The sequence below is a fragment of the Oncorhynchus gorbuscha genome, linkage group LG03, assembly GCF_021184085.1.
Source record: "Oncorhynchus gorbuscha isolate QuinsamMale2020 ecotype Even-year linkage group LG03, OgorEven_v1.0, whole genome shotgun sequence".
NCBI lineage: Eukaryota > Metazoa > Chordata > Actinopteri > Salmoniformes > Salmonidae > Oncorhynchus > Oncorhynchus gorbuscha.
The window spans coordinates 22,601,169-22,613,463 of NC_060175.1; the positions used below are offsets into that span (position 1 = coordinate 22,601,169).

Below are 12,295 nucleotides of genomic sequence, written 5' to 3' on the forward strand. Positions count from 1 at the left end.
AATGCTCTCTAGCAAACTTCAGACGGGCCTGGACATGTACTGGCTTAAGCAGGTGGACACGTCTGGCACTGCAGGATTTGAGTCCCTGGCAGCGTAGTGTGTTACTGATGGGTAGGCTTTGTTACTTTGGTCCCAGCTTCTGCAGGTCATTCGCTAGGTCCCCCCGTGTGGTTCTGGGATTTTTGCTCACCGTTCTTGTGATCATTTTGACCCCACGGGGTGAGATCTTGCGTGGAGCCCCAGATCGAGGGAGATTATCAGTGGTCTTGTATGTCTTCCATTTCCTAATAATTGCTCCCACAGTGGATTTCTTCAAACCAAGCTGCTTACCTATTGCAGATTCAGTCTTCCCAGCCTGGTGCAGGTCTACAATTTTGTTTCTGGTGTCCTTTGACAGCTCTTTGGTCTTGGCCATAGTGGAGTTTGGAGTGTGACTGTTTGAGGTTGTGGACAGGTGTCTTTTATACTGATAACAAGTTCAAACAGGTGCCATTAATACAGGTAACACGTGGAGGACAGAGGAGCCTCTTAAAGTTACAGGTCTGTGAGAGCCAGAAATCTTGTTTGTAGGTGACCAAATACTTATTTTCCACCATAATTTGCAAATAATTTCATTTAAAATCCTACAATGTGATTTTCTGGATTTTTTTTCCTCATTTTGTCTGTCATAGTTGAAGTGTACCTATGATGAAAATTACAGGCCTCTCATCTTTTTAAGTGGGAGAACTTGCACAATTGGTACAATGACTAAATACCTTTTTGCCCCACTGTATGGTCAACTTAGTTTTATTCATCATTGTGTCATATTGTCCACTGAAATTAATAAAATTGTAAAATCATCCCAATGAACATTACTCCATACCGGAAAAAACATTTGATCTTGATCATGCATTTCTATTTCATGAAAGTAATGTGAGCGGACCAAGTAATTGGGCCTCACTCTAAAGCGGGAAGGTGGAATAAACGAGTCAGGAGTAGGTTTTCTTGATTGAACACAGTTCTCTATTGAGGGCATTTAGTCAACACAAACACTCCAACATAATCAATGAAAATCTTCCAAGGAACAACATACATCTTCTCCAGATGATAATATAATAATAATATATGCCATTTAGCAGACGAAACAGGAACACAATAGTCTTATCTTTAATCTACACCAAAAAGTTACATGTTTGTCACCGTCTTAGTGGTTCTTCCTGATAGCTCCTCTCTCTCTCGGTGGCCATCTTCCAGAGATCGTTTCCCCCCCTCTCTGCTGGTTCCATTCTCTCTCTTATAGGGGAAGGAGAGTATGTCATTAGTACCGTCAGCTGTGCTTAATTGCCTCTGGTTACCTTGTCTTCCATGCCTTGTTGGGCTACTATCCATGAGCCCAGCCTGCCCTCTGGTGGTCCTTCCACAATAATGAAGAGAGAATTGTTGAAGTAAAGTCAGTGTATATAACAAAAATATCTAAAAAAGAAAACAGAATATTTTTGTATCTTTCAAATAACCTAGCCAATCGCCAATCATCTACTACACTAGTTGTCCCATGTTGATTCTAATATAGCATATTATGACTTTATTCAAAGCAAACAAGTGGAGAACTTGTGTGGAGCAGTTCCCTTGTCAACAGTGTGGATTGGAAGTACTGATGTGAAGTGACATGGGCATTGGCTGAGGTGATGAGGTGAAGATGTCAGCTTATAGGTCTGTAACGTCCAGGGGGCGTCAGATAGCCTAGTGGTTAGAGTGTTGGGCTAGTAACTGAAAGGCTGCCCCTGAACAAGGCAGTTAACCCACTTCTCCTTGGTAGGCCATCATTGTAAATACGAATTTGTTCTTAAAAGACTTGCCTAGTTAAATAAAAAATAAAGAAAAGTCACTGCTGCCCATTCTGGACCCTCCTGAGTGACCCCTGGGTCATTCACCTTGTCTGGAACCATAGACATGTGTACATCATTGGAACTTCCTCCTCTTGGTGCTCAGGGGTTGAAGATGGCTGAAGGATCTGATCAGACGCCTGCAATGACTGAATGAGCCTCTGGCTTTGGCTGTGGTTGCTCCTTGGCTCTGAAATTGTCAGGAGTTGCAGCATCCAGCCATAGCCACCAGAGGTGTGAGAGATGGTTGTGATCTCACTGTCCTGCAGTGAGAGGTCAGCTCCAGCTTGGTGTGTCCAGGAAGAAGGGGGTGGGGCTGTGAAGTGGCTGCCCACCCCTAGCAGGTGTCCATGGTCACGGTGGAGCACGTTGTCGATGCGGAGGTTGATTGTGACAGAGGACACATGTCGAACTCTATGAAGGAGAGGATGCTCACTGCCACAGTAGGGGAGAGATGCTGCTGGCAGTGGGTCCTCCTCCACCCTTATGATGACATGGTTTCTCAGACTGTCTGTGGTGGTGGAGGGGGTCATCATGGCATATGGAGCTGCTTTCAAGTGATGCTGCCCAACGCAGTTGTTTGGCATGAGCTCCACCCAGGGGCCCAGGCCCAGCACACAGGGGCCTCCATTCAGGTTCTGATGTGTTATGGTGCCTAACACACCATAGCGGACAGGGAGCGCATGCCAGAGCTTACCCTTGTCTGACAGAGTCAGAGAGAGCAAGAGAGTGTGAAATTATTCTCTCAGTTAATGATACAGTAGGCCTAAGCATCATTACACTAAGATATATTAATAGACACTAAGCACTACAAAAATGGTTATTTACCATTTTTTTACGTGTTGATCGATTGTTTTGTTCATGTCAGGGGATGATGCTGCCAACGACTCGGTTGTTTGCATGTCAGGAATGGATTGAGTTTGTTCCCTGTCTGAAGAGAAAAGAGCAAGCACATGGAAGAGGAAATGCTTAGATGTTTTGTGAACAATTATAATAAAACAAAATAAGATTGTGTTGTTAACTGCTTTACTCTGAGTTACCTGTTTGAAACTGTTCTGTAACAATGGCAGATGACAAGGAGGAGGAGTGGGACTGTTTTGCACGTATGTTGCTTCTTAAAGGAACCATTGAGTCAATCACAAAAAGGTCTTCCTCATTCTCCTCCAGTGCTCTGATCCCTTCTTCGGCAGTGGCCTCTATTACAGAGGGTGGGTTTAGGAGATTGGTGGAAGCTGTGAATGAGTTTGGATAAATAAAAATAGCAAGTGTCGAGTTCACAGTTAGCTCCATTTGTTCAGAGATCTCTACAGTAGAATACTCAGGTTCAAGTTTGAGTCCACTGTCTTCGTTACCTATGGGAGACAATCTATTCTAGATCTGTTACCTACGGGATACAAATCTATTCTAGATCTTGCTATAAGTGTGATCTTGGCTTGTGAACGTACATCCTCTCACATTTGTGAGCCAACTGATTCTGCTGTGCTGACACTTTATTGGGTCTGTTTTTGGGGCAAAGGAGGGAGTGGGGGAGAAGTTGGGGCGGAGGAGTGCACATCAAGTTCCCCTTCTTTATTCTCCTCTTTTCCAGGCACAGAAATTAAGTGTGCTGGCAGGTGGCTTGGTCTCTTGTTTACCTTCTATTATATACACGTCTCCAGGTTCACTGCCATCCATACACTCTTCACTGCCATATAATGTGCCAATCAATGCCCTAGCTAAGACCTCTATACTGGTCATCTTGTTTCCTGCCACCTGCATCCTGCCGGTGGGCCGAAGGATGTCTGTCCCTGGCTGTTGTATTGTGGTGAGCTTAGGGGCTGACCCTGGGAGAGTGGTGCCGGGAAAAATAACCTCTCACTCAACGTCAACAAACAAAGGAGCTGATCATGGACTTCAGGAAACAGGAGGTTGAAGAAATTTGTCTTGGCCCCTTAAACCCTCACAAAACACTCAAACTTTTAGAGGTACATAATTGAGAGCATCCTGTTGGGCTGTATCAGCACCTGATACAGAAACAGCACCGCTCACAACTGCAGGGCTCTCCAGAGGGTGGTGTGGTCTGCCCAACGCATCACCGGGGGCAAACTACCTGCCCTCCAGGACACCTACAGCACCCGATGTCACGGGAAGGCCAAAAACATCATCAAGGATATTAACCACCCAAGCCATAGCCTATTTACCCCACTATCATCGAGAAGGCGAGGTCAGTACAGGTGTATCAAAGCTGGGAGCGAGAGACTGAAAAACAGCTTCTATCTCAAGGCCATCAGACTGTTAAATAGCCATCACTAGCCGGCTTCCATCCGATTACGTAACGATAGTTACCGGAGTTGTAACTCCAGTTTCATGAGTGGAGTGGAGCCCCATAGGGGAGCTCTGTTCCTAGTGGTTCACCCTGCTGCCAAAGCAGCAACTAACCTGATAGAAAATTATGCACACACCTGTAGCCAATGGCCAACTAACCTGATAGAAAATTATGCACACACCTGTAGCCAATGGACGCTTCCCCTCAATTAGTCTCCCCCAAAAATATCTTCAGCCAGACTGGGGATTGGCAGGGCTTTAAGTCCTATGGGGCTTCGCATCACTCAAAGAACTGGAGCTACAACTCCGGTAATTATCGTTCTATATCGTGGAGCTCCGCCCCATAGGGGAGCTCTGCTCCTAGTGGTTTAAGGCGGAGTGCAACTCTCCAAAATGTACTCCCTGCCAAGCCTAACACTTCCCACCAAGTGAAAAGGTCAGCCCAGCCATGGCTGCTACCAAGTCCCAAAGTACTTTGACACACTGTGTCACAATATATTGTGTCCTCAGTACAATCCACCCCACTCAGTTCAGAGAGTCAATGGCTAGTGGGCAGATAAAGAGAATATGAGCCATACTAATCTGAACCAGCAGATAGATGATGCTTCAATATCCTGTCAATATTCAATGATTGGTCTCATAGCATTGTAATACTAGTTACAGAAGCTATTTCCTTCATCCTTCCGCCCAAACATAGTCATAGACTTGTGGGCAGGTTAGAATACATGACCTCTACTGTTCTGATCCCTCAGTGAGGAGTCATGTCACATAGAGTGGCTAACAGTAAAAAGCGGACCTGAAGGAAACTAGTCCATAGGTCCTGCATTTTTTCCACTTAGTTCAAGTCTTCCCATCAGCTATGCTGAGTACAGACTGAACCATGGTCATACTGATTTCTCAGTAAATCCGCCACACTCAATCTAGAGGCCAAGCCAATGATTTGTGGGCAGATAGACAGAACATGGGCCTAGCAGATAGATGATACCTCAATATCCCATCAATATTCAATGACCGGTCTAATAGTTACATAACTATTTCCTTACGCCCCAACTCAGTGATACACTGGTGGGCGTGTCAAAAAACACATATTCTCTACTGTACTGAATATCAGTCAGTCAGTCTCAATAGAAAAGAGTGGGTCTAATCGGAACCATATCCAATGGCCCTTCATCTTTTCCTCCCGCCCTAGTGGCGGTTCGTCCTGGGCTCGAAGAGAGAACCAGACTCGCATTGCCAGTCCATGTGTAATGTGAAAAGGTCCACCTCGGCTCTCCCGAACCGTTCCCATATTTGGAGAACAATGTAAGGGTGCAGATGACATTCGTCATCTCGGGGACCCCCTCGAGATATGAGGTCTGCTCCGACGTTCTGATAGCCTGGAATGTGTGCTGCACTCAATGAACTAAGGTGCTTGGTAGCCCACAGCCACAATTCCTCTGCCAGCCGGTGGAGTGCAGGAGACCTGACTCCTCCTTGGCAATTTATGTAGGCTACTGTGGTTTGGTTGTTTCCGACCAGATCAGAACATCGTGACCCTGCAGGGTAGGCGCGAAGTGGGTCAGAACCAGTAGAACTGTCTCCAACTCTAGTAGGTTGATGTGACGTCCCGAGGGAGGCCACACAACTCCGATCGCCCAAGTCTGACATGTCCTTCCCCATCCAGTCAGACAAGCGTCTGTAAATACTGGAGTGTAGGAGGACACTCTGCCTATTGGGACCCCTTGCGTCAGAACGCACGGGTCCCTCCAATAGATCAGGTCTGCTCTGAGTGAAAGGGGAATCACCAACAACTGACGACAATGCCGCACTGGGTCTGGTCATAGTTGGGCGAACCATCGCTGTGTTTTGTGCATGTGCAGAAGTTCCATCGGAACCACGAGTTGGCAGACAACATGAGACCCAAGAGTGTCATGACCGAATGCGCCCGTCATTATGTTATTCGGAAGAAACCTTCGTAGGGCTAGCAACAGGGCAGCCTGCCGAGGATACGAAATTTGAGCCTTCATAGTCACAGTATCTAGCTGCAATCCCAGGTAGACAATCCGATGACTGGGCCAAGGTGTGCTCTTTTCCAAATTCACAGCAAACCCCAGAATCGTGAGATAAATCACTGTCTGTGTTGTGTGTTATCGCCAGCTTTTACTGATGGGGTGAGAACCAGTAGGTCATCTAGGTGGGCCAAGACCCTTATCCACTGATGACTCAACGGTTCATTTGCCGCCTCCACACATTTGGAAAAGGTGTGAGGTGCCAGGGCGAACCCAAATAGCATCGTCACATACTCGTACGTCACCCCTTGGAAGGCGAAACGCAGAAACGGATGCACCGGATCCGTACCGGATTTAGGGGACACAGTGAACAGTTGGCAGTTGGGGCCAATTTCATCGTAAAATGTTTCCTTGGTGTAAAATGAAGTATAAACTGATGGTTCAGATTACAGGATGCCAAGGTCATATTTTTCCATATTCTGTTCCAATTAAAAGGTTGTTTATATATATTTACATCTGTGGACTATATTTTTTCATGGCTAGCTCAGAATATAAGCTTTCCAAAAGTTGTTTATATATTATAAAGATCAGTCCTTCTTGATTTTTTTAAATTACCCATCTACACACAGTACCCCATAATGATAAAGTGAAGACAACTTCTTAGACATTTTTACTCATTTATTAAAAATGAAATACAGAAATATCTCATTTACATAAGTATTCACACCCCTGAATCAATACTTTGTAGAAGCACCATTGGCAGCAATTACAGCTGTGAGTCTTTCTGGAAAAATCTCGTCTGGATTGTGCAACATTTGCCTATTATTCTTTTAAAAATTCTTCAAGCTCTGTCAAATTGGTGGTTGTGTCACACACTGATCTGTTTCACCTGTCTTTGTGATTGTCTACACCCCCTCCAGGTGTTGCCCATCTTCCCAATTATGCCCAGTATAAATATACTGGGCATATACCTGTGTTTTCTGTTTGTCTGTTGCCAGTTTCGCAACGTTTGTTCCCCTGGGTCTGTCTGGTCTTGCGCCTGTTTTCTAGTCCTTTTCTTTTTTTTTACCGTTCTATACCTCTGCCCCACCTCTCTGGATTATTGACCCCTTTCTGCCCTGACCCTGCCTGCTGTTCTGGACCTTTTGCACCCTCTCTGGATTACTGACCCCTGCCTGCCCTGACCCTGCCTGCTGTTCTGGACCTTTTGCACCCTCTCTGGATTACTGACCCCTGCCTGCCCTGACCCTGCCTGCTGTTCTGGACCTTTTGCACCCTCTCTGGATTACTGACCCCTGCCTGCCCTGACCCTGCCTGCTGTTCTGGACCTTTTGCACCCTCTCTGGATTACTGACCCCTGCCTGCCCTGACCCTGCCTGCTGTTCTGGATCTTTTGCACCCTCTCTGGATTACGGACCCCTGCCTGCCCTGACCCTGCCTGCTGTTCTGGACCTTTTGCACCCTCTCTGGATTACTGACCCCTGCCTGCCCTGACCCTGCCTGCTGTTCTGGACCTTTTGCACCCTCTCTGTATTACTGACCTCTGCCTGTCTTTGCTCTGTAGTTTGCCTGCCCTGTACTAGAAATAAACATTTCTTGTCACGTTCTGATCTTAGTTCCTTTGTTTTGTCTTTGTTTTAGTATGGTCAGGGTGTGAATTGGGGTGGGCAGTCTAGGTGCGTTTTCTATGATTTGGTATTTCTGTGTTTGGCCTGGTATGGTTCTCAATCAGAGGCAGGTGTCGTTAGTTGTCTCTGATTGAGAATCATACTTAGGTAGGCTTTTCCCAACTGTTTTGTGGGTGATAATATTCTGTGTATGTCACCTTTCAGAACTGTTTAGTTTCTCCATTATTTTGTTTAGTGTTCTTGGATTAATAAATACAGTATATGATGACCACTTACCACGCTGCACTTTGGTCCTCACCTCATTCCAACGACGATCGTGACATTTTTTTCATCGGCACTGTCTGCATCTGGGTCATACCTGAAACCTGATATATTGACCATTGCTAGACAACCATTTTCAGGTCTTGCCATAGATTTTCAAGCAAATTTGAGTCAAAACTGTAACTCAGCCAATCCGGAACATTCACTGTCTTCTTGGTAAGCAACTTCAGTGTAGATTTGGCCTTGTGTTTTGGGTTATTGTCCTGCTGAAAGGTGAAGTCATCTCCCAGTTTCTGGTGGAAAGCAGACTGAACCAGGTTTTTCTCTAAGATTTTGCCTGTGCTTAGTTCTATTGTTTCTTTTTATCTGGGAAATACTCCAGTCCTTAACAATTGCAAGCATACCCATAACACGATGCATCCACCATTATGCTTGAAAATATGGAGAGTGGTACTCTTTTGTTGTGTTGGATTTTCCACAAATGTAACGGATGTGAAATGGCTAGCTAGTTAGCGGTTCGCGCCCGGGTATGGGCGAGGGGACGGTCTAAAGTTGTTTGTGTAACAGTATAACACTGTATTCAGGACAAAAAGGCTTTGACACATTTTTGTATAGTATTACTTTAGTGCCTTGAAAAAAGAATGCATATTTTTAATAATTTTATTCTGCACAGGCTTCCTCCTTTTCACTCTGTCAATTAGGTCAGTATTATCGACTAACTACAAAGTTGTTGATCCACCCTCAGTTACCTTCTATCACAGCCATTAAACTAACTGTTTTAAAGTACTATTGGCCTCATGGTGAAATCTGAGCGGTTTCCTTCCTCTCCGGCAACTGGGTTAGGAATGACGCCTGTATCTTTGTAGTGACTGGGTGTAATTAACTTCACCATGCAAAGGGATATTCAATGTCTGCTTTTTTTACCCATCTACCAATAGGTGCCTGCCTTTGCGAGGCATTGGAAAACCTCCCTGTTCTTTGGTTGAATCTCTGTCTGAAATTCACTGCTCAACTGAGGGACCTTTAATTGTATGTTTGGGGTACAGAGATGAGGTAGTCATTCAAAAATCATGTTAATAAACACTTTCACACAGTGAGTACATGCACCTTACTTTGACTTGTTGCATATCTTGCATATCTTTACTCCTGAACTTATTTAGGCTTGCCATAGCAAAGGGTTTGAATACTTATTGGCTCAAAACATTCATTTGTAAACATTTTGAAAAACTTAATTCCACTTTGACATTGAGATATTGTGTATAGGCCAGTGACAATAAATTCAGGCTGTAACAGAACCAAATGTGTAAAAAGTAAGAGTGAATACTTTCTGAAGGCACTGTAGGTAATATGGTTTCCAGAGTTTAATAACACTTTGTCAGGGTGAACAGCTGCTGTTGATTAAGTATCAGCTTGTAAAGATGTGAGCTGGGAGTAATGTGTCAAACAGCTTCCCTGCTGATCATTAATCTGCATTTTCAAGTGTGTCTGTGTGTGTGAGTGAGAGACATGTGACATGCAAGCATGCTTACACCTGTGGGTGAACTAGGCAAAATACAACATCCTACAGCTGCAAGCAGTCTTATCTCTGAGAGTTTGGAGGTGTGCCCTTTTTGTCACATGCCTGTCTGTTTCCTTAACTTTGTCCCCAAGCTATTGCACACAGCTTGCGTAGGAAGTGTCTGGTGCACAAGATTAGTGTTTCCTTGATACAACCAGACACCATCATACAATATGATACCTAATTTCATTGTGATTGGTATCAGGCATATGCAGAGTGTGTGTATACACACACACTACAGCACATTATAATTATATTTCCAAGCAAATATTTTCCTGTCTTATGTATCTTCATATAATTTACTATGGTGTGTGTATCTGTTATCAAATTACAAGTTGAAAACATTACCTTTTAAATTGGCAAAAATTAGCAAAACGTACACCGTTTTATTAAGATACTTCACACACTCTTTTCCTCTCTGCACTTGCAGCATCTCTACCTCAATGCATGGTATGCCTGTTCTGTTCTCTGAGAACATTTAGACATAATTCCTCTTTCAGTAACTTTAAGGCAAAGTAACAGATGCTTCAATAAACCAATTTAATTTCCATCAAAAGCAATAAAAAAAGGCTTCTCTTTCAATATATACCTCTGATCGTTTAGACTTCTGCTTCACATTTGTCGTGTTGTTGGGTAACACACTGGCTTTCCATTTTCTCCCGTTGGTCTCATGGGTCAAGTGTAGCCATTTTGTAGTTGTCCTGTTTGCACTGAGTGGATCTGTTATAGTGATGCTCAGTCTCTCCTCTACATACCTTATCACACTGTGTTCTGTAATCTCATCAGTCAAGGATTACTTTAAGATCATTAGAGTGGCGCAAAGATACCAGCAGTGCACGAGGACAGTAGAGAAAGAACACACACACAGACACACCTCACAGACACAAAGATTTACAAATGCATAAAGGAAATTAGTTAGAATAGGAATAGGTGGATGTGTGTATTCTGGTAGATGTGTGTATTGTGTAAGTGTGTGTAGTGTGTAGGTGTGTACAACATACCTATTGTTTTGACGGCAAGTTCATGGATTATTGCCAGTATGCTGGGACTAACCTCAGGCAGACACTGAGCTAAGGAGGACAGGTGGTACTGTCAACCGACAAACACAGACTAGCCTACAAAAAAACTTAAGATACATTTTTATACAGTGACATACACAGAACACATTCATGTAGCTAACATGATACAGTAAGTGATGAGGATTACTATAATATGTAAATAGGTTTAGGTCAATCGTAATATACACCGGACAAAATCTTCTGTGAAGTCGAAACGAGGTGTATTTGGGTGCAAGAATAAAGCACTTGGAGCAGCAATAGTCTATGTGAGGGCCTCTCATTCATTCCACAATTGTAACATAGTGCCATGTGTTGTGTATGCTGTCAACAAGTCATAACAGGTTGTCATGTATTGTACAGAATATAATAATAATAATAATATACAGCTTGGGATCAGTCCCACCTCTCATCATACACACCTCATATGAATTTACCTTTGCATGAGGGGTGTTGTGTGTGTGTGTGTACCCTATTATTAGATGAGATGCGGTGTATAAGAAGTGTTCTGGGGAAGAGAGTGATCCTCATATCCACTGGACAGCCTTCCATGAGATCACAAAGAGGCTAGAGGAGAGACCGTGGGAATTAACTCTTTCCCGTCCATTGTTACTGCAAGGTACTAGACACACACAACACATCTCTTCTGGTCCACCTTAAGAGAGCAGAAAGGCAGCCTGTTGTGGGGAGAGCCTCACCAGCACATGCCTGGCTCTTTAAGGCAGACTGGGGCAGTTGTATTCCTGTTTAAAGGCACATACACACACAAAAGTGTATACATTCAGACGGACCTTGAATATTAACTTCTGAACAAAATTAACCTTTACTTAGAAAACAGGGTGCAAGGGTCAAAATGAGGTTTCCTTAAACGTAACAGTCAGTTTTAACACTCACTTTTACATTAAAACATTAAAACATTAGGAATTGTTTTGCCCAACAATAGGCCAACTGAAAAAATGTTATTGTAGCCTGTGTTTATTTTTTAATTATAACTTTTTTATTTTTTTTCCATTTCAAACAGTGCTTTAGGAACCAGTGTTGTATTTGATTCTTGAAAGGTATTTGGTAAGTTTCAGAATGTACAGTGAAAAAAACAAAGATAGATGTGATTCATATCAAATATTTCATTGCCATTCCACAACTTCCTGATTCTTTGAATAGAATAAAATATAATAGTCCTATAATTTAATAATTGTATTTAACCTCAAAGACAAGCATCCTTTCTGCTACTAGCATGCATGCCTTAATCGTGAAACTTTCCAAGCGAGTACTCGCGAGAATACGTGCCCATTTGAACTGAATGTAAAATGGCGCCTTCCAACAACTGTGTAGGAAGTATTGAAAGAAAAGTGCTAATTATTAATATAATATACAAAAGCTGGGCCTAAGAGGACCTTCAAGACACATCATAATTTAAATAGTAACAGATAAGACCGTTAGATCAGAATACAAGGGATATGGGGTGGGAGTTCTTATTATATCTCAGCGTCTGTACCACAACACTATTGCCCGTGCAATGCACATAGGAGTCCTGTTCGCGTACATGCGCAAGATACATGTGGACGCGGGGGCGAGCTGGCCTCGAAACCAGGTGCTGCGGGGGTATCACCGTCCAAATCTACGGAAAATGCAGATAATT

General features: G+C 43.6%; 1 long non-coding RNA gene across 1 annotated transcript; it reads right to left on the reverse strand.

Moving 5' to 3' along the window:
- Positions 1-1,412: 1,412 nt before the first annotated feature.
- On the reverse strand, positions 1,413-3,075 carry LOC124018975. The gene is made up of 3 exons (XR_006835717.1): positions 2,903-3,075; positions 2,691-2,793; positions 1,413-2,565 (listed from the first exon to the last, which is right to left on the reverse strand). It is a non-coding gene; the product is annotated as an uncharacterized LOC124018975 (long non-coding RNA).
- Between the last annotated feature and the right edge of the window lie 9,220 nt (positions 3,076-12,295).